The following is a 23,054-nucleotide window of genomic DNA, read 5'->3' as shown; positions in this document are numbered from 1 at the left end:
TTTTTACATTGTCCTTCTGTACAAAGACCTTGCTAAAGTCTCTTACTGATCTTAATAAGTTGTATATGCTTTTGGATTTTTTATATATTATATAAACTGTGAATCAGTTTTATTTCTTAATTTTCCACTCTTAAAAATTGTCTTTCCCTCCTCCCTCCCTTTGTTCCTTTTTTTCTTTTGTTTTTGCCTTTGCTGTATTAGTAGGGACCTTCAATATGATGATGAATGTAAGATGTTATAGAGTATACCTTATCTCATTCCCAGTCTCAGGGGGAAAACTTTAAACACTACAGTATTAGTATAAGGCTTGCTGAAGATATTATTTTATAAATACCCTGTACCATATAAATAAGTTTTCCTCTAACTATAGTTTGCTGAGATATTTTAAGCATGGTGCTTGATTATTTCAAATGTTTGGTTTTTTTTTTTTTTCCCACTCCTATTGAGTTCATTATATGATATTTCCTCTTTAGTCTGTTAACATGGTGAATTATATTAATTTTAGAATATTAAAGCAAATGTGCTTTTTGGAATAAATGCAACTTTGTCATAATATAATATCCTGTTTATAGACATTTGAACTGCTCATATTTTTTTTCAGGTTGTATATTATGCTGATGAAAGATATTGGCTTGTGAATTTCCATTCTTATAATAAATTAACCATTTGGTATCAAGATTTAATTGGCCTTAAAAAGTGATTTGAGAACTATTACTTATGCCTTACTTTCGTTTTTGCCTCTTTGGACTAGTGTGTATATAGATGGTTGTTATTTTTCTTAAAATATTTGGGAGAAATCACTATAAGGTTGTCTGGTCCTTACGTTTCTTTGATATTGTTGGAAGATTTTAGTCCCATTTCAATTTGTTAAATAGATGTAGGATTTTTCAGATATTCTAATTCCCTTTTTGTCTGTTTTGAAAAATAGCTTATTTTCTTGAAATTTTTTTTTGAATTAAGAAAACTTATTTACACAAAATTGTTTATGTTATCCTCTTATCTTTTATAATAAAATCTGTAAGAGAAACTCATTTTTCTGTTTCTGATGTTAGTAATTAGTTCCTTCTAGATATACAATATATATACTTTTTATATGCTTTATACTATATGTATCATTTCAAATGTTCATTGCTGTTTTGGCCTTGTGTCCTGTGACTTTTCTATACTCATTAATTCTAATAATTTTTTGTCATTTCTTTGACATTTTCTATATAGACAGTCATGCTATCTATGAACAAAGATAATTTTATTTCTTCCTTTTCAGTCTGTATATCTTTATTTCATTTTCTTATCTTATTACAGAGCTAAGATTTACACTATGATGTTCAATAGGAGTAATGAGAAAAGGCACCCATCTTTGTCTTACTCCTGATCCAAGGGGAAGGGATCTAGGTCTCACCAATAAGTATGATGCTAGTTTTTCTATAAATGTTCTTCATCAAATTGAAGAGGTTCCCTCTATTTCCAGTTTGGTGAGGGTATTTATCATGAATCAGAGTTAGATTTTGTCAAATGCTTTTTCTGCAACAATTGATGTAATCATATGATCTTTCTTCTTAAGCCCTTTGGTGTAATGGATTATACTGATTCATTTTTGAATGTTTAATCATCCTTGCATAACTAAAATAAATGTCATTTATCATGGTATATAATTAATTTTATATGTTGTTGCATTTAGTTTTCTAGTATTTTTCTGGGTATTTTGGCATCCATGTTCATGACAGATATTGATATGTAGCTTTCCTTGTAATGTCTTTATCTAGTTTTAGCATTGGGTAAATGTTGGCCTCATGGAATGATTTAAGAAATATTCACTCTCCTATATTCTTAAAAAGATTGTGGAGAACTGGTATTATTTTTTCCTTAAATGTTTATTATAATTCACCAGTGAAATAATCTAGGACATGTGCTCTTTTTTGAAAGGTAATTATCTATTCAATTTATTTAATAGACCTAAAAATAATCATTTGTTTCTCCTTGTGTGGGTTTTGGTAGTGTGTATCTTTCAAGGAATTCATTTATTTCATTAAGTTATTAAATTTGTATGCATAGAATTGTTCATAGTATTCCTTTATTATGCTTTTATCATCTATGAGACCAGTGGCAATGACTTCATTTTCATTTCTAATATTAATACTGTGTATCTTCTTCTTCCCCCACCTCACTGTCCTCACTTGGTTAGCCTGGCTAGAGTTTTATCAGTTTTATTAATCTTTTCAAAGAATCAGATTTGGGGCTTATTGGCTTTATCTAATTTTTTTTATATATATATACAAGTTTCTGTTTTTATTTTTATTGCTTCTTTTCTTCTACTTTCCTTAGGCTAAATTTCTCTGTTTCTCTAGTTTTCTAAGGTGGAAGCTTATATTATTGACTTCAGACCATTCTGATTTTCTGATACATGCATTTCACGCTACAGATTCCCCTGTAAACATACTTTTACTACATCCCACAAATTTGATAAGTTCTATTTTTGTTTCAAAATATTTTTAATGCCTCTAGAGACTTCTTCTATGACCCATTTATTACTTAGAAGTATGTTTATTTAATCTCAAAATATTCAATGTTTTCTATTATTGATTTATCATTTAATTTTGTCATCTGAGAACATACTTTGTATGATTTTTATTCTTTTAAATTTATTAAGATGTATTTCATGGCTTAGAATGTGGTCTATCTTAATGATGTTCCATGTGTGGTTGACAAAAATGTGTATTATGCTCTTGTTGAATGGAATATTCTATAATGTCAGCTAGATCAAGTTGACTGATAGTGCTATTCAGATCAACCTTATCCTCACTGATTTTCTGCCTGTGGGATCTATCAATTACTGAAAGAGGGGTGTTGAAGTATTCAACTATAATAGTGACTTTATCTATTTCTCCTTTCAGTTCTTTTTGTTTTCCCTCATGTATTTTGATGCTTTGTTCTTCGATGCATTCACAAGATTGTTACATCTTGTCAGAGATTGATCCTTTTATCATTATGTAGTGCTCCTCATTATCCATTATAATTATTCCTGTGTTGAGATCTGCTTTGTTTGAAATTAATAGAAACTTCAACTTTCTTTTGACTAGCGTTAGCATGATATATATGATACTTTATCCCTTCACTTTTAACTTATATGAGTTCTTATATATAAAGTGTGTTTCTAGTAATAACATATAGATGAGTTTCCATGTTTTTAAAATATATTCTGATAATCTCTGTCTTTTAATTGGTGTTCTTAGACCATTCACATTTAAAGTAATATTGATATAACTGGATAAATATTTATCATGTTTGTAACCATTTATTATTAGTTCATTCTTTTTTTCTTTTTTTCCTCTTCTTTTCTGCTTTTTCTTATCTTAATTGAGCATTTTATATGATTCCATTTTCTCTCTGCTCTTATAATATCTACTATGCTTCTTTTAGAATGTTTGAGTGGTTGTCATAGAGTTCATAACCAATTGCAATTGGTTTTTAGCCAACTTCAAATAGCATTGCACAGCTTCCAGTATAGTGCAATAACTTGCAAAAGAGTACTGCCAATTGTTCCCTATCATTCCTTGTGACATTGCTAGCCGTTCATTTCATTTATTCATAGGCTTGAATTGCCTAATATATTGTTATATTATTATTCTTTCCTTAACAAGTACTTTTTGTAAATCAAATTGAAACTAAAACATTATTTTACCTTTATTTATTCCTTCTCTGACATTCATCCTTTCTTTATGTAGAGTTGAGATTCTTGTCTATATCATTTTCCTTCTCCTGAAGAACATTTTTAAACACATCTTCCAGTACATGTCAATTCCCTGTTTCCCATATAATATGATATACGTACTACTCTTCTGTCAGAAATGAATTCCTCCAGTTTTTATTTCTCTGGAAACGTTATTTTACCTTTAATTTTGGATAATAATTTTACTGGATATAGAATTTTAGTTTTTTTTTTCTTTCAATACTTAAATTTTTTCACTCCAATCTCTTCTTGCTTGCGTGGTTTCTGAAGAGATTTGCTATATTTCTTATCCTTGTTCCTTTATAGAAAATGTCCCCCATTCCCCCAACTTCTTTCAAGATTTTTTCTTTTTTAAAAATAATATTTTATGTAGAACCATTCATGTTTCTACAAATGTTATTTTTAAATCCCAAATATTTTGGCACTTTTTGCTGATACACCTTACATTATTTATAATATGAAGTAAGCACTATTTTTACTGCCATATTATAGACATTCAAAGAGGCATTGGGTTAGTAAGTGATTTGGTAGTCTTTAGATCCAATGTTCTTAATTACTAGGCCATACGGGCTCTCACCAGTAGCATAATCTCTCTACTACAATAGTCGAGTAACAGTAAATGCTGAATGACCAGTCTTATTAAATAAAGCTCTTTCCTTTCACTGTACTGCCTTCTTCTCTCCTGGGTTTCAGCTTTGAGCTCCTTCTCCATTCTTCTCCTTGAAGCAAATAAGAAATCAATGCTGACTAGCATGTAATTACCACCAACAATGTCTTACTTATTACATAGGTTACATGTCTAAAAACAAAAATAACATACATTTTCTTATCTTCTTGTAACAAAATTGTAATTACAATTACTACTCTGGTAACATTAATAACGTTAAGTTCAATACATGTAATGTTGCTCCAGTATGTTAACATGGAAGATTTCCCATTTAAAGAATATTCAAGTCTCATTTATCCATGAAAGAACTTACACAATAAAAATACTACTTGTTATGTATGCCTATAATTAATGACTCAATATCCTACTGTCCGATGAATAAATGAAAAAATGGCATGAAAATCCAACAAGTTTTCCAAAGAGATCCATCAGTAATACATAATTTACATTTGTTAATGTTTTCCATGAGTAATGTGAATTTGTAGTTGTAACATTTGTTTTTATATATGAGGTCATCATCCTCCATGCTGGCATCTTTAGTTCTGATCTGGAATATTGCATGTTCTCCCCTCCTAGAAGTTCTCAGGCTTCAGAAACCTTCTTTAAAATGTTTCTCTATAGAAATAATATCTTTCTTCCTATAAAATACAAAGTATGTTCTTTCCTTTTAAATAATTTTAGCTGATTATCATGGTAACTTTTTACGAATCTTGATTTCAAGTTTATTCCAATGAAGTTCATGTTTGAGTAAGGGGCATCCAGAACATATTCCTTCTTCCCAATCCATGTGTATTAATATTGCATCTAACTGTTTTATTTAGCTAAATGCTTAGCTAAATTTGTTAGTTTGGGTATTTGTATTTAAAATTAACACTATGTGGCACAAGAACAGACACTTAGATAAATGGAATAGAATAGAGAACCCAGAAATGGACCCACAAATGTATGGGCAACTAATCTGTGACAAAGCAGGAAAGAATATCCAATGGAATAAAGACAGTCTCTTCAGCAAGTGGTGCTGGGAAATAGCAACATGCAGAAGAAAGAACCTGGACCAATTTCTTACACCATACACAAAAATAAACTCAAAGTGGATGAAAGACCTCAATGTAAGACAGGAAGCCATCAAAATCCTCGAGGAGAAAGCAGGCAAAAACCTCTTTGATCTTGCCCGCAGCAATTTCTTGCTCAACACGTCTCCAGAGGCAAGAAAAACAAAAGCAAAAATGAACTACTGGGACCTCATCAAAATAAAAAGCTTCTGCACAGCAAAGGAAATAATCAGCAAAACTAAAAGGCAACCAACAGAATGGGAGAAGATATTTGCAAATGACATATCAGATAAAGGGTTAGTATCCAAAATCTACAAAGAACTTATCAAACTCAACACCCAAAAAACATAAACCAGTGAAGAAATGGGCAAAAGACATGAATAGACACCTCATCCAGATGGCCAACCGACACATGAAAAAATGCTTAACGTCACTCATCATCAGGGAAATACAAATCAAAACCACACTGAGATACCACCTTACACCTGTCAGAATGGCTAACATAAACAACTCAGGCAACAACAGATGTTGGTGAGGATGAGGAGAAAGAGGATCTCTTTTGCACTGTTGGTGGGAATGCAAGCTGGTGCAGCCACTCTGGAAAACAGTATGGAGGTTTCTCAAAAAACTAAAAATAGAACTACCCTGTGACCCAGCAATTGCACTACTAGGCATTTATCCATGGGGATACAGGTGTGCTGTTTCAAAGGGACACATGCACCCCCATGTTTATAGCAGCACTATCAATAATAGCCAAAGTATGGAAAGAGCCCAAATGTCCACTGAGGGATGAATGGATAAAGAAGACATGGTATGTATGTGTGTGTATGTATATATATATATATATATATATATATATATACACACAATGGAGTATTACTCGGCAATCAAAAAGAATGAAATCTTGTCATTTGCAACTACGTGGATGGAACTGGAGGGTATTATGCTAAGTGAAGTTAGTCAGAGAAAGACAAAAATCATATGACTTCACTCATATGAGGACTTTAAGAGACAAAACAGATGAACATAAGGGAAGGGAAACATAATATAAAAACAGGGAGGGGGACAAAACAAAAGTGACTCATAAATATGGAGAACAAACTGAGGGTTGCTGGAGGGGTTGTGGGAAGGGGGGATGGGCTAAATGGGTAAGGGGCATTAAGGAATCTATTCCTGAAATCATTGCTTCCCTATATACTAACTCATTTGGATGTAAATTTTAAAAAATAAAAAATAAAGTTAAATTATAAAAAAATAAATAAAAATTTAAAAAATTTAAAAATGGAAATTAAAAAAATAAAATTAAATTAAGACTATGATAGAAATGTAACAAATAATTTTATATTTATTTTTGAGAATTCAAAATATATGAACTGAAAGAGGAAATTAATATTTGCAATAAAATTTCATTATCCACCTCTTAACTGCCCCCTTTGGTATATTTCAGGTCTGAGAGCTTCTCTTTAATTCCAAAGAAGATAAAGAAAAAGTAGAGATTAGAATTCTAAATTTGAAATATTTACCTAAATGTCTAAAAGACAACATCAGGTCTCCAGTATCATATAATATATTCACTGTAGACAAAAACAACCATCAACTTATGTGTTTAGGTTAGTACAAAGAAAGAGGTCACTGCTTTTAAGTTCGTACACATAGAGGGAAAATGTATGTAAATAAAATATAAAGGGGAATAATTTGTGAAGAAAACACTAGAAGTTAGCTAGTATTTATATTTAATACCCAATATGGAAAAATGACCGCCAATTTCTCCTCTCTATGAACCACATTTCATACCAAAAGGAGTATTTAGTCCCCCTCTCCTTGAATCTGGGTTGGTCTTTGATCAACAGAGTGCAACTGAGAAGAGACATTAAGAGACCATCAGCTTCTGCTTCTTTATTCTTGAAATACTCACTTTCTGAGAGTGGTACACCCTCTCAGAAACCAGCCACATAGAAAGATCATATGGAGGACAATTTAGGAGACGTGCTTGTCAGTAGTTCTCTTAGCCAACAGCTAGCAAGAGCTGCCAGCCCTGTGAGGGAGCCACTTTGGGTGTTGTAGCCCGGTCAAGTCCTAGTTGACATCATGTGGAACAGATAAGCCATCCAGCTGAGTCCATTCAAGTCACAGAACGATAAGAGAATGATAGGTCACTACATTTGGGGTAGGTTGCTATGCAACAGTAGATAATTAAAACATATGTAATAGAAACAGTTGACCAGTTGTGAAACTGGTATGGAAGTAACATATTAAGCTGAGGAGGATGAAATTTAAGATAAATACCTGGCTGGGGCCCCTAAGTGGCTCAGTCAGTTAAGCGTCAGGTTCTTGGTTTCAGTTCAGGTCATGATCTCATGGTTCGTGGGTTCAAGTCCCACACTGGTCTCTGTGCTGACAGTGCAGAGCCTCCTTGGGATTCTCTGTCTCCCTCTTTGCCTCTCCCTCACTCATGCTCACTGTCTCTTTCTCTCTCAAATAAATAAACTTTAAAAAAGATAGGGAGCTGGATGGCTCAGTCAGTTGAGCATCCAACTTCAGCTCAGGTCATGATCTCACCATCCATGGGTTTGAGTCTGGAGCCTGCTTTGGGTTCTGTGTCTCCCTCTCTCTGCCCCTACCCCACTCATGCTCTGTCTGTCTGTCTGTCTCTCTCAAAAATGAATCAACGTTAAAAAAAAAAAAAAAACAGAAATACCTGGCTAACATATTTATGCTAGTTAAACAAAATAGCCTCTTAGGGACACAGATGTTTTTCATTTTATGTATTTGAAAGTAAAAGAGAAAACATTTTGGAAGACAGTCTCTTCATAGTGCAGTTTTACACTTAATGTGGAAAGAAAAATAGAAGCATTTAGTAATACTTCATAAAAGTCAAAGTTTCCTTGAAAATTTTATGTTTAAAAAGGGAAAGCAAAAAAAAAGCACAAAAAACCTTAAATATAAGTAATTTTAAACAGAAAATTTTCAAACTTTACTGAAAAATGTTGAGGAGAAGGTAAAGAAAATGCAATGTGATTGTGGAGAAAAATTCACTTGCAGTGACAGAAGTGAAACAAAGTCTTAAAATGTCTTCTTTGCTCTTGTAATTCTTTTTCATATACTTTGTGGAAGTTATCACATTCAGTTTTAATTTATTTGTTAACATGTTTGTCTTACATCATTAAACTATAAAAATATCCAAAGCAGATATTTGTCCTAATTACATTTATATAACTGGGATAATACAGACATTAATGGATATTTGTTTAGTGAATGAATGATTTAATATAAACTAATAAACATGTAAAATTATTTGTGAAATGCAAAATCAACCAATTACCAGAAGCATGCCCTTTGTCCAAGTAGCCTGGGAAATTTTATGGGGTGTTCTAATCCTCTTGGTCTGAGATTCAAAGAAAGCCAAAAAAGCCCTCTTTTAGAGGACGCAAGAGGCTGACTATAACATGTAAAAAATAATGCATATTTTAAAAAATCAGTAAATATATATTCCAAAACCTAAAGTTTACAACACCTCTTAGAGTTGTAAACAAAGTAATTATAAATGTTTTCCAACCATTTTAGGTCATGGAATAGCAAATCTGTGTTAAGCATTTTGTCTGGAGATGTGAATGTGATTTTCCATGGTCTCTGTTCTGAAGAGGCCATGGTACATTGAGCAGGTTGATATGTAAGGAGAAGGGAGGCAAAAAAGCAAAATTTTCTAAGTGCCTATATGTGCAAAGGATTATTCTCAAGGTCTCTGATTTTATTATCCTTTTAAAAACTCACACATTGGGAATAGTTTATTCTCATTTGTAGGTAAAAAAATTAGGGTCAGATGCAAATCAAAATCACAATGAGATGTCACCTCACACTGAAAAGAATGGTGAGTATCAAAAAGACAAGAAATATCGAGTGTTGGAGAGAATGTGGAGAGCTGTTGGTGGGAGTGTAAACTGGTACAACCACTGTGGAAAACAGCATGAAGTTTCCTCAAAAAATTAAAAAGTAGAAATATCAGATGATTCGGTAATTCCACTATGGGTATATATCCAAAGAAAATGAAAACGTTAATGTGAAAAGATACATTCACCCCATGTTTATTGCAGCACTATTGACAATAGCCAAGATATGAAAGCAGCCCAAATGAGTATCAGTAGATGAATGGATAAAGAAGATGTGGGGTGTGTGTATAATGGAATGTTAATCATAGAAAAGAATAAGGTCTTGCCATTTACAACAACATGGATGGACCTAAAAGGTATTACACCAAGTGAAATAAGTCAGACAGAACAAGACAAATACCATATGATTCTACTTATATTTGGAATCTAAAAAACAAAACAAAACAAATGAACAAACAGAAAAACAGAGTCTTAAATACAGAAAATAAATTGATGGTTGCCAGAGGGGAGGCAGGTGGGGGAATGTATAAAATAGGTGATGGGGATTAAGAAGTACAAAAAAAAAATAGGATGAGAGATACTTAGTAACTTGTTCAGGGCAAGATAGTAAAATGAAGAGCCAATATTTAGATATCCATTATGTTTTACTTTCTTTCTTTCTGGCTCTGAGACTTCAAATCCCAAAACAATGAATTGACAGTATTGACATGAGTCTATTCAAGGTACTATAAGGGCAGGGTCAAAACTCCCCTGGAAGAAAGAACCTCTGCATGTATGGGATACTATAAGAAGGTTCTCATTGTGTATGTATCACTATTCTTTACTGCTCCCTACTAGTGTGGCTCTTCTGCAGGAGCACAGAATGGCAAAGAGCTTTCAGAGTCAGGCAGATTTGCGCTACAATTCTGGTAAATGTGGTAGATATGCAACTTTGGAGAAGTTACTGAGCTTATCAGAACTTTCCTATCCATAAAATAGGAATGACAAATGTATCTCATAGAGTTGTTATAAGGATCACATAAATGAGGTGTATGTTAAGTATGTAATATAATATCTGGTGTAAATACCCTCTTAGCAAATGGTGGGGATTAGTCTAGAGAATCTTTATTTTTTTTTAATGTTTATTCATTTTTTTTTTTTTTTTTTTTGAGAGACAGAGAGAGAGTAAGCAAGGGAGGGGCAGAGAGAGACACACAGAATTTGAAGCAGGCTCCAGGCTCTGAACTGTCAGCACAGAGCCCGATGCAGGGTTTGAACTCACAAGCTGTGAGATCATGACCTGAGATGAAATGAGACGCTTAACCGACCTAGCCACCCAGGCGCCCCTAGAGAATCTTTCATTATAACTACTCGATTTTGTGAATGATTGATCTGGTTCAGCATATGTAGATAGGACATTTTTCTAGGCATACAAGATTTTGGCAGTTGTCCCTAGATACTCTTGCTAAAATAGGGGGTATCATGCAGTACCTTTTATGACCTGACCAGTAATTACAACCCTTAAATTTTAGACCGTGTCTCCAAGAATGAGGTATTAAATGTCCTTTAGAGAGAGACTCAGTCCCATACTTTGTGATGTTTTCCTTTGACATTTGGAGAGAGGAAATCACTCAGGAAAAAAGGCTTTGCTTCACTTCATGGGGCAATTTTTCCCCAGCCTTCTCTGGTAGTTCGCCTTTTGACTATGGCTTTAGTGAAGCAAGAAGCATTGGCTCAATTTGCAGATATGAAAACTAATCCCTAAACAAAGAGTCTCATAAAACTAAAAGACAGAGTATTTGATCAGGGATCTTTAGGCACATCCACTGGTTCTTAGAACTTTTGCTAAGCCCCTGGATCTGAACAGAAATAGTTAATTTTCAGAAAGCTGTAAATATATTTTTTTTAAATGCAGTGCTTATTTCTACCCCAATCCTGGCCTCATCCCAGCCAAAGCTGGATCTAGGATATTTGAAGTCTGAGTGCCTGCCTTCCATTCTCCTCAGGCAGTGGAACAAGGAGGGAGGTCAGAGCTCAGAATCCTGACTCCAGATAACACGGGAGGCCTGGGAAAAATAGGAGAAAAGACATGAATTCATTAAAGAATAACAGCCGGAGCAGGCACTTACCAAGTGAATTGGGAAGGAAATTTCTTAGAAAGCCTTAAGAATGTGGAGGAAAAGGAGCAGTTAATCTGAAATACAAAATTGAAAGACACGGCAGATGCATGATTCTCGTCTTCCAGATAAGATTCCTTGTGGAGTTCAAAAGCATCTAAAGGAAGCAAGACAATTGGCTGCTGGGCTCAATATGTAAACACAGTGCTGGTTGACACAGTGGAGATGTTTATTAGAAAAGTTAATGCAATGTCAGGGCGGAAGATCAATGTTTAACCTGATTTCATTGCAAGCTATTGGCCTGCCTTGGAATACAGAATGGAAAATTAGCAAAGCAGAAAAAGGAAAATGTAAGGGACTTTTTCACAAGTAAACTGTCAAATCATGGACACTGATATTTGTGATAATAAAAAGAAGTCAAGAATCTTCTGTATTTTTCTGTATTTTTCTGTATTTTTCTGTATTTCTGTTAGTACGTGTTGCTTACATTGCATATTCACATGTATTTTATTAATTTGAAGAATACATTAAAATTTTTACTTGCCTCCATATCCAGGTAGAGTCAGAATTTTAGAGATTCGCTGTGTTTGGTCCTCTGATTTTATAGATTAAGCCCTAAGGAGCAGAGCTGTTGCATGATTTTCCCGAGGTTACTCAATCAGGTAGAAGTATGATCAGTGAAGCACATTGACTCCCATTTTACAAGTGAAGAAAGATGCATGAGACCAGCAGAAAGATTGTTGCCTATGCCATGAATCCAGTCTCATGCTACTACCTAGGGAACCTGTACTTGATACATGAGGCATTCTCACTGTAAAAATATCTTTAGGATTCTTTGATATAAAATATACTGCAACTGTTATTTAATTAATCCTCCTCATACCGTGAACAAAATAAAGATCATTCTTCATGGTACAGAAATAAAAATATATACTTGATGAGTTAAAACAGTGTTTTGATGCTCTCACATGACCTCTCGCTTCCCTTTTAATTTGCCAATTTGGGTAATATCTAACGGAGTTCTTGCAATCTTTTTCTACAGTGATTATTAAAGGTGATATTTCAGTCTATATTAAGAAATTCTCACTGGAAAAGGAAACTGAGAAATGATTTTTTTTTCCATTGGATTATACTTCAGAAAGAGAAGCGCTCAGAAATAAATGCTGTGTGTTTCCTGGGCATGAGGAAGCCTGTTAATGGCCCCGGGAAGAGAGAGTGAAGAGTGTTTTCTGTGCAGCAGCAAGGGATGACCTCACAGAGGGTCTGCTGCAGTGCTGGTCTATGGAGCTCACTCCTGTCAGAGACACTGATTAGTACAAGCTCCCAGTGCAGCTGTCCACTGAGGATGACCAATTTAAAAACAAGGAGTTAGCCAGTTAATTACGTTGTCAGCAATAAATGTAACAATGGGCCGTGGTGGGAATCCAATCCCGTGATGGGTCCAGACAGCCATCTGTACGTTGATCCTTCCCCATCCACTTGGCACTGGTTGCTGCAGCATTGGTTTAGATGAGTGGCTTCTCAGTCAGGTGGTCCATAGGAACGATCTCTCCTCCTCTGCACGGCTGTCTTCATTCAGTTTCACTACTTCTAGAGGAATCAACTTTGAGGGCACACTGGGGAGTCAACAATAACCCTGGCCTTAATGATTAATCAGAAGGTCATTCATTCAATCTTGTTTTTTTCATTTGCTAACACTTATTGAGACTTCTATTTACCAGGCACACAACAGAAAAGTAAGCGTATGAGGAAACCTGAGTACATCTATATAGTAGAAGTTAATGTACATTAACAGGCCAACCCTAGTGATTCTTTGTGTATTTTGTGACCAAGGCACTGGATGATTCTCCTTCAGACAAATAAATTTTTATGACACATATGGACAGTTAGAGCTGCTGAGATCTTTTTTCCCAATTGTTTTTGCTACTCTTTCTTTGAACTCTTTGACTCAGTTTTGAAGGTTGTTATTAGAAAATATTAGAACAGAAAGGCAGCACAGAAAAATCTTATGTAATATTTGTCTGCTTAAATTAAGAAAAATTAAGTCTGTTACTTGATGTTATTGATTAACATTTGATCTATTATTCCTTTGGCCAAAGATGATGAATTGCTGGTTTGATGACTGTATGTTAATTTCAACTAGATTTCATCAAATTCCGGAGGCATATCACTCTAGTACTGCTCCTCGGTATCAGAGAATACTTTAGAATCAGTTAGATCTTTTTTCTGTTCATGCTCAGAAGGAATGTTTAGACCTTAGGATGGAAACAGCTGAAGAGCCCTGAGCAAACATTACCTCATCTTCCATTTCTTCTTCCTTTTGTATTGTCTTTTTCCACTGCTCTATTTTTATCTTTTTCGCCTATTGCTAACCAGATCCAGTCTCATCCCTAATTCCTATCTATAAATATGAAGCACAGGTATTTTAAATGAATAATGCTTAAAGTTTCTTGCTCTTAATTGTAAAAAGTGGGTGCAATAAATGTTCTACATTTGTCTCTTGCTAGAGGTTTTTTTGTTTAACAGATCAGAGCCTTAAAGCAGAAGAAGGAGGAGGAGGAGGAGGAGGAGGAGGAGGAGGAGGAGGAGGAGGAGGAGGAGGAGAAGGAGAAGAAGAAGAAGAAGAAGAAGAAGAAGAAGAAGAAGAAGAAGGAGGAGGAAGAGGAGGAGGAGGAGGAGGAGAGGAAGAAAGAAGAAGAGGGGGAGGGGGAGGGGGGAATAGGAATTTCAGTATATCTACCTTACTCCATTTGTTCCATTTTGCTTCAAATAGGTTTTATGATGAGTTGGCATTTTAAAATAAATATCCTATTAGTCTGATGAGAGGAAGAGAACACACTGACATGTGATTTGAAGAAAAATTTAGGTTTGGATGGAAAATAAGTTTCGATGATATAGTAACTGCCTTATTCTTTGAACATTATTTTCTGAGAACAAAGAAAATAAATATAACCTTTCTTTCCTCCTTCCTTTCTTGCATCCTTCCTTCTCTTACTGTCTCTGTCTCTCCCTCTCTGTCCTTTCTTTCTTTCCTTACTTCCTTTTTCTTTTTGTCTTTTTCATCTTTAAGCACTTAATATGTGTCCAGACTGAGCTGGGGGCTGGTGAAGAGTAAGAAACATAGCCTATGCCCTCAGAGACCTTATAGTACAGTTGGGAAGACTGACCAGTCAAAAGGCAATTTCAATTCCTTGTTTAAGTGCCCTCAACTAGGATTTCATGAAAGCTCTTTTATAAAGGAGGTGTCTAACCTACACTTGGCAGTGTCCTTTAAGTAGAAATCTGAAGATTGATGAAGCGTTAGTTAGGTAAATAGAGATGTGCATTATTTTAAGGCATTGGAAACATCAGGAACAAGGCCACAGAACAAAGAGAGAACACAGGACCTTCAAGATGATTTCTCTTGTCACTTTCCCCCAACCTAATTATGGAAAATCTTACGAGTAAGAGGGGTGCATGCATGCGTATGTGCGTGCACACGTATGTGTGTCTGTTTAGAAGATCATAAAGAGAATTACACTTTTCTGGAGAATATAGAATTGTCTTAGAATTCAGCTTAGAAATTTCTGGAGAGGAGAAAGGAACACTTACTATATGGATAATATAATAAAAGCTATATATTGGATGCTTTGAGTTGTGACAGTCACTGCACTAAATGATTTATTTTAATGAATTTTAAATTAACTTAGGAGGGGCGCCTGGGTGGCTCAGTCGGTTAAGCGGCCGACTTCGGCTCAGGTCACGATCTCACAGTCTGTGAGTTTGAGCCCCGCGTCGGGCTCTGTGCTGACAGCTCAGAGACTGGAGCCTGCTTCAGATTCTGTGTCTCCCTCTCTCTCTGACCCTCCCTCATTCATGCTCTGTCTCTCTCTGTCTCAAGAATAAATAAACAAACAAAAAAAAATTAAAAAACAATTAACTTAGGAAGGTAATATTATTATCATTATTATTATTTGGTTTATAAGGAAAGAAGTTAAAGCACTGAGGGTTTAAGCAACTTACGCAAAGTGCTATAAATAATGAGTGAGGCAATTTCCAAATCCCTCTGTTTTTTTTTTTTAATGTTTATTTATTCTGAGAGAGCACAAACACAAGTGGGGGAGGGAAGGAGGGAGGAAGAGAGAGAGAATCCCAAGCAGACTCCTTGCTCTCAGTGCAGAACCCCACACGGGGCTTGATCTCACAAACCTTGAGATCATGACCTGTGCCGAAACCAAGAGTCAGACGCTTAACCAACTGAGCCACCCAGGTGCCCCTAAATCCATCTGTTTGATTTGATAATCCACATTTTTAATAAAATCTTATACTGCCTCATGCAAATATCATAAAGATCAAAAAGAACAAAAATAGAGACACTATATTTGCAAGGAGGAGCATCATGGTAGCAGTAGAGTACTCCCCCAGTACCCACTTCAGGTAAGGTGCCTTGCAGCACACTTTGGCAAATATGTGAAATAATTATATTTTTTATATAATTCTTACATGGTTATTATTCCTACGTGACATGTAATTGTTTCTTATATAGTTACGTAATTATTTTATATAATTCTAACATTTTACAGTTTAGATACAGAGACACAGATATGTATATAAAATTCATAATACTGAGTAGCCATGATCATAAATAACATTTAATTGTAATTTGCAATTTCTAAAATCATTTTCACATAAATAAATTATTTGAGTTTCAAAAAAGTAGGTAAGATGGTTATATAAGTTTGGGCTGAAACAGAACTATGTAACAAACCCTAAATCTTAGTGGCTTATAGCTACATTTTTCTCTTGACCTTTGATCTGTAGGTGGCTTTTCGTTTCCTGATCTTGTGGGGGCTTGTCTGGCCTTGAGGGGGTAATACTTGACTCCAGCTTCTAGTTAGGTTTAGTTCTACTTAAATATGTCATTCTGAGGCCCAGGCTAAAGAAGTAGTGCTTCCCAGGGCATGCTATCCTTAAAGTGGATCACAGGAGCACAAAAGGAAGGAAAACACAGCCATGAAAGCACATTTAAAGCATTTGCTCATGACATATCTCTTAACCTTTCATCAGCTAAATCAAGTCAGATGACCAAAGCCAACATCAGTGGGAGAAGGAAGTATGTTCCACCCACAGTGGAAGGCACTACAGTTTCAAGGCCAAGGATGTGGATCCTACTACAGGGAAGAAAAGAAATGGGAACAATAATCCCCTTTCCAAATGAGGACAGAATCCCTGAGAATTTAAGGAACCTGCTCATGATCACACAGTTCATAAGCAGGAAGGCTGGGATTCATTTCTTTGTCTTAGAATTCTGACTTTAGTTTGCTTTGCCACGACACAAAATTGCTCTAAAAAAAGAAAGCAGTTACTTAAGGACCAGGAGTCTGGAAATTTTTTGGAGAGATGAAACTTGACACAGATGTGAAAAGATATGTAGGCATTAAGTAGGTTAATTTTACATGCTGGTTTACCTGAAATAGTCCCTGAGTAATCAACCCCTCCTCCCACCTTCCATGCCCCCCTCCATAGGAGTCCCAGTTTGGAAGAAAAATTAATTATATGGTCTCTTTAGGCTTTGACAAGTAGGTAGGAATAAGAAGTATGTTTCACTGAAGGAGGACTGTGTATAATTCCAGCGGGGGGGGGGGGGGGGGCAGAAATACACATGGTATGTTCAAATGCCATGAAGAGACTAGTTTGTTTGGTGTGGAGGCGAGAAGTTGGGGATGTTTGGAGCAATTTGTTGGAGTCATAGTTAAGCCAAATTTGTTGGTTGCCAGAGAGAGAAGACAGGGCTTATTTTCATAAGTAGAAAGACATTGAAAATACTGGAACAAGATCGTGACAGTATTACAGGTGGTGATTTAGAAAGATAAACGTGGGACAAATTGAATTTAAAAAAGAATGGGGGAAGGGTGTCAGTTATTGAACAAATTAAGTTGCCTGGATATCAAGTCATGATAGTCTAGACCAAATTGAAGAGAATGGACTATAATGGATAGGTAGTAGAGTTGTAACAAAAGAAGAGTATGAAACACCTACGTGGAAATGTACAGAAGCCAATTGGACGTATGAAATTGGAACTAAGAGAAAGATCTATGTTAGAAGTATAAATTTGAGAATGTGGTCTTGCCATTTACTGTGTGACTTTAGGCAAGTTACATCACCACTTTGAACTTATTTTTTTATTAAAAAAATGGAGAACAAAGCCACACTTCCATGCAACAGTGAGCACCCACTCTTCAAAAAAAAAGTTATCCATGATTATTCATTTGTTTTTTGTTTTTTTTAAATTTGTTAATGTTTATTTATTTTTGAGAGAGAGAGAGAGAGAGAGAGAGAGAGAGCGCAAGTGGGGTAGGGGCAGAGAGAAAGGGAGATACAGAATCCGAGCAGGCTCCAGGTTCTGAGCTGTCAGCACAGAGCCAGATGAGAGGCTCAAACTCATGAACTGAGATCATGACCTGAGCTACCCCGGTGCCCCTGTAATTATTCGTTTGTGCTTTAAGCAAACTCTTATTGAATTCTTGCTACATTATTGGCATGGGAGTATATTCTCTGAGAAATACAGTGTTCATTAGAAATAGGTCTACTTTTAGGAGCTTACGATTTAGTAGGAGAGATACATTTAATAATCCAAAATAAATGACACAGAGGCCCAGAGAAATGTTGAATTTTAGGGTGGAAGTTATTTCTAGTTGTGGAAAGTACTTATAAAGCCAATGGTCTAGGCCCTGCAGAATTACTAGTATTTGGATATATAAAGGTGATTGGGAAGAACAAATTCAACAGAAGGACCAACATAGTAACAACAATCTCTAACTTCCAACTTTATACCCTAATGAGTAACAACCCAGTGGTTAAGTTCAGCTTATCTTGTGGTTATATGGAGAGTAAGTGGGAAATAAGCTTGAGAGTGAGGTCAGTGAGAGCCTTAATGCTTTAAATATTAGGCTGTGGAACATAAAGGAGTCACACTGAGAGATCTGAGGGAAGAGGAAGAAATGACATTATCAGAGAATTGCATTATTTAGAAATATTTTGGCCATATTTTAAATGAGTTCATGTAAAAGGGGACTTCAGTTAGGAAAACCTTGAAATAAACCAAGAGAGAAATGATAAGGGCCTGTACTAGGATATAGGTAATGAGATTGGAAAGAATAAAGTGGGTGAGGGAAATATTAAAAATGTAGATTCAAAATTACTAAGCAAGTGGTTGGATTAGAATGGGAAATGATTGGAGCAAGGGAAAGAAAACAATTATTGAGATTGCTGAAGCTTCATGCTCAAGAAAAATGGTCACAGTGTTGACAGAAACAGTGATGACGGGATTTGTGCAGAAAAACAGTTTCTGTCTTGGCTTATTGGGTTTCAGGTATATGTGGAGTAACCAAGTAGTGATATTTAGCAGACAATTGGAAATATGTGGTAAAATCTTAGGAGAGAGGTCAAATCTGAAGATATTAACTATTGACTACATAGAATTGAAGATGAATTAGGGTTTCAGAACGTCAAGGAAGAAAGAAAGCATAGAGAAGAGGAAAAATGAATTTAATGATGGAAAAAAAATGATCTTGAGAAGGCAAGAAGAGGTTAAGAAGACTGAAATGCAATAGTGAAATAGAACTGTGAAGAGGTTTTGCTACATAAATGAAGGAAGGACATGGATGCTTTCTAGGGAAATCATGCTGGGACCTACTCTGAAGAAAGAGGGATACACCACTTTGGTATTTTTATGATAAATTGAATTTGACTTGACAGTGAAATGATCACAGAGTGATGCCAAGAAGCATTAGAAGAAAGGTGTCATGAAGAAGCAGACATCTGAGTCCTGTTTATAGAAGGATCTGAAAAAGCTGGGGAGACACGGTGATGAAGGGAGTTTAATTAGAGCAGAACATGGAGGCCAGAGTTCAGGGACAAAAGGAGGATGTGCGTGAATCTTTCTGTTGTTGTTTCAGGGATAAATAGGTTTAAAATATAGCAGCTTATCTATTGGGTTCACTATGCTTATCAGGAACCCATAGCAGATATTTAGTCTTAGAGATATTTCTGAATTTGTGGATGGTGCTTGGGATCAATACCTATTTTTTAAATACTCCTACTTGCCTCCACTTTTTGTCACAGTAACTGTTTTCACTTGACCTTTATATTCTTTAAAGGGAACATTTTTTGAAGTCAACATTCTGGTGGTGTATTGATAACAGTTCTTCAGAATTTTCTATTTTTATTTAATTCACCCAAAGCTAAGGTCATTTCCCTTGGAATGAACTAGACCTTTTTTTTTTCTTTCTGAGGATAGTTGACACACAGTGTTACGTTAGTTTCGGTTGAAGTCTACACTCGATCAAAGTTTCAGCTTTCATTTAGAGATGAGGGCTCAGAACCCAAACCAGCTCCACTGGACAGATAGGGAAAAGATAAGGAATCTACCCTATGACAACGTGAAGTGAAACAGCCACAGCAACAGGAAGGCAATGTCCCATCTTGGAGGCACTTTTCCCCAGTTAATACTAATTGTTGTTTATTCAGTATGGTTCACTATAATATGTACAACTGGAAATGTGATAGTTTAGGAAAAAATCTGTTCTCTGCTCCTGAGTTTTTTTTTAATCTAAACTATCTGTAATAATGGGTAATATTTTATTCTGCTATGGAAGAGGGCTCCGGTTCTTTTACTAAAATATTTAACTTTATGGAAGATACTGGATGTTCTCAAAAGGAGAAGAACACAGAGTAATGCTTTTATAGCTTCTAGATTCTCCCAAAAGTTAATATTGACATGTTGTGTCCTTTAAAATAAAAGTATCTTCCCATTTTCTTTGTAAATTGTATCTAACTAGAAGGCATCTAACTACCTACTGCTCTGTTAGAACTTGGCTATGATGGTAGCCCAGTTGTTGTTTCTTCCTGGCTAGGTATGTTCCTTGGGAGCTGTACCTATCAATGTCTACCGCATCCCTTTCTACCCCTAAGATAAGCCTCTTTCCCAAAACCTTGGGCAGTGGCATTCTAAAGGTCTTCATCTAAAGCTCCATTTAAACACCCAACATTCCTATAAAGGATGGCATGATACTGTAGATGTCTCCATGCATGGACTATTCTCTTAAGTCTCCTACATCTTTCGTAAGAGATACAAATTCTTAATTTCAACTGTAATCCTTCTCTCAGTGCAGACATTCCCATTCCTTGAATGCTGTGGCAAATTTAAGGCAGGAATTATAGTATGGTGAAAAGAGATCAAGAGTGAAAAATCAGACTGGGTTTCTGGCTTCAGGATTTTCACTTTGGGCAAATTTTGATCTTCTGAGTCTTAGTTGTCCCATCTGTGGATGAAAAGTTTGAGTTAGATAATCCCTAAGGATCAAGGCCAGACCAAGACTTGGCATCTCTCTTTGCCAAATGATTTGGCAGTCCTTCAAACTGATAATCTTCAAACAGTTGTTCAACATGCATTCAGAACAGCCAAGCTCAATAAGGTCAGTACTGCAAGGATTTATTTTCCCCACTTGAGGTCCCTGTCTACATTGGAAGCAGTGATATCAGTTTCTATTTTCCCAGTTATACTTGTATAAGAAGAATTAAGACCACAAATTCAACCTCTCCTTCTTAACTGATCCTCCATTTATTATGAACTCTTGCCTAATTTCAGCACCATTTATAGATCAATGGTTAAGAGTAACTTTTAATAGAGTCTGAAAAGGTCTCTTTGGTCATCTGCATGAGCCTAATTTAGCCAGTGGTGTCCTGTCTTATATTCTCCAGCCTGAAATATCCTCACTGTTCCTCTCCCCTGTTTATCCAAATGTTTCAATGTTTTTGCTTCCATGCACAACTTTCCCCCAACCTGTTAAGACAGAATGTTCTCAACTCTGTACTCCTACGTGCCTCTTCATTCCTCTCTGTAAAATTATGTTATCATTATAAGTTATTTGTTTATACATATATCTGTGTTAATAAACTATGAACCTGAAGAGGCTAAAAACCCTTTATCCTATTTTGTGGCTCCTGTCCCTAGCTTAGAGCCTATATTAATTAGTCAGTGAGTAAGAAAATTATGTTCTGCATAATAAACCAGCTCAAAACCCAATGGTTGTAATAATACATGTATATATATACATATATATACATATATACATGTGTGTCATATGTACATATGTACATATATGTATATATACACACATGTATATATGTATATATATGTATGTATATGTATATATATATACACACATGTATATATGTATATATATATATATATTTCCATTCATGCATCTGGGATAAGGTGGGAGAATGCTACTCTAGTCTGCAGGTCTGTGGGTTGACTGAGGCACCTCTGTACCACATAACATATTCTGTGAGACCCACTAGATGGAGGGAACATGGTTATTCTTTTCACATCAATGGCAGAAATACAGCACAATTGAAAGCCCTACTTAGTCATGAGCACTATATTCCATTGTCCAAAGCAAGACACATGTCCAAGTCTAAAGTCAAAGGGCATAAGTATACACTTCTCTCACCATGAGGCCATGAAAACAATGAGGATGCATAATAAACTACAGTGGTATGAAGAATTAAGACCACAAATCCACCCTACCATAGTGCTTGACAATATGTTGTTGAAAGAATGAATATGCATGAATAAATTTCAAAATTATGGATTATTCCACAAGGATGTAATTTACTAAGTGGGCAAAGATGAAGGCAAAGTGCTAATCTGAGCTGCAGGTTATACTATTGTCTGCGACTGTTCATTGATTAATAAAATAGAAGCCAAATGACATGACCCAGCCATGTACAGTGGTACCAGGAGGCCCTAGAAAACTGTAGTGTCTGTGGTGATTCATTCCTTGACCTAGACCTAAGCTCCGGCATAAAAGCAGTTTCTTTTCATATCCTGAGAGCAATTGTCTACAAGGGAGAAAAAGAAAGAAGCAGTAATTCCTGTATCCTGTGTAAGTCCCTGGCACAGTATAGGAAGTGATTGCTCTCTATTCTCACTGTGCTCCTTAGTTTCCTGAGAGCCTCCCCTGCCAAACACAAATTCTCTCTTCTTACTTAGCAAGAAATTATTCTTTTCTTTATTAAAGAAAACCTGATACTTAAACCCATAATTCTTTTTACTCTAAAATGGGAGAGGAGACATCAGGTCAGCACATAAACTGTAAGTTTGGATGGTAGAATAATCTCAGATAAAGGAGAGACTGTTAATGAGGTAGAATGGCCAATTAGGCCTTTAGTATTTTACGTATTTATAGAAAGACCACGAGAACCTCTCAAATAAGGTGTGTCACGGATGCATGAGGGTTAGGGTGAAGTCCTGTGTTGTAAGCTTTTTTCTGAAATCAGAGCAGGAGGAGCAAAGGGATTCGAGAATGCAGGCAAAGTTAGGAGGGAGCAGGCCAGGAAATCAGCTGAGGGGGAATCTGATTCAAAGGCAGAAGAGGGGTGTTAGGAAGGAATACTCAGCATTTTGCTGAGTTGTGTGGAGGACGGGTGACAGAGCAGCAGCTGCTTCCCCCGGAAGTGAAAGGAGAGTCACACCGGAAAGAACCCTCTTGTTCCAGAGAATAACGGAGGTGACAGGCCCTGACTTAAAGTGTGCAGAGGTGAGATGTGAGACTATGCAGCCCAGAGTCCAGGCCTTTA

Source organism: Panthera onca, chromosome B1 (genome assembly GCF_046562875.1).
Source record: "Panthera onca isolate mPanOnc1 chromosome B1, mPanOnc1 haplotype 2, whole genome shotgun sequence".
NCBI classification, from domain to species: domain Eukaryota; kingdom Metazoa; phylum Chordata; class Mammalia; order Carnivora; family Felidae; genus Panthera; species Panthera onca.
The sequence above is the reverse complement of the archived record's forward strand: the minus strand, read 5'-3'. Positions refer to the sequence as shown.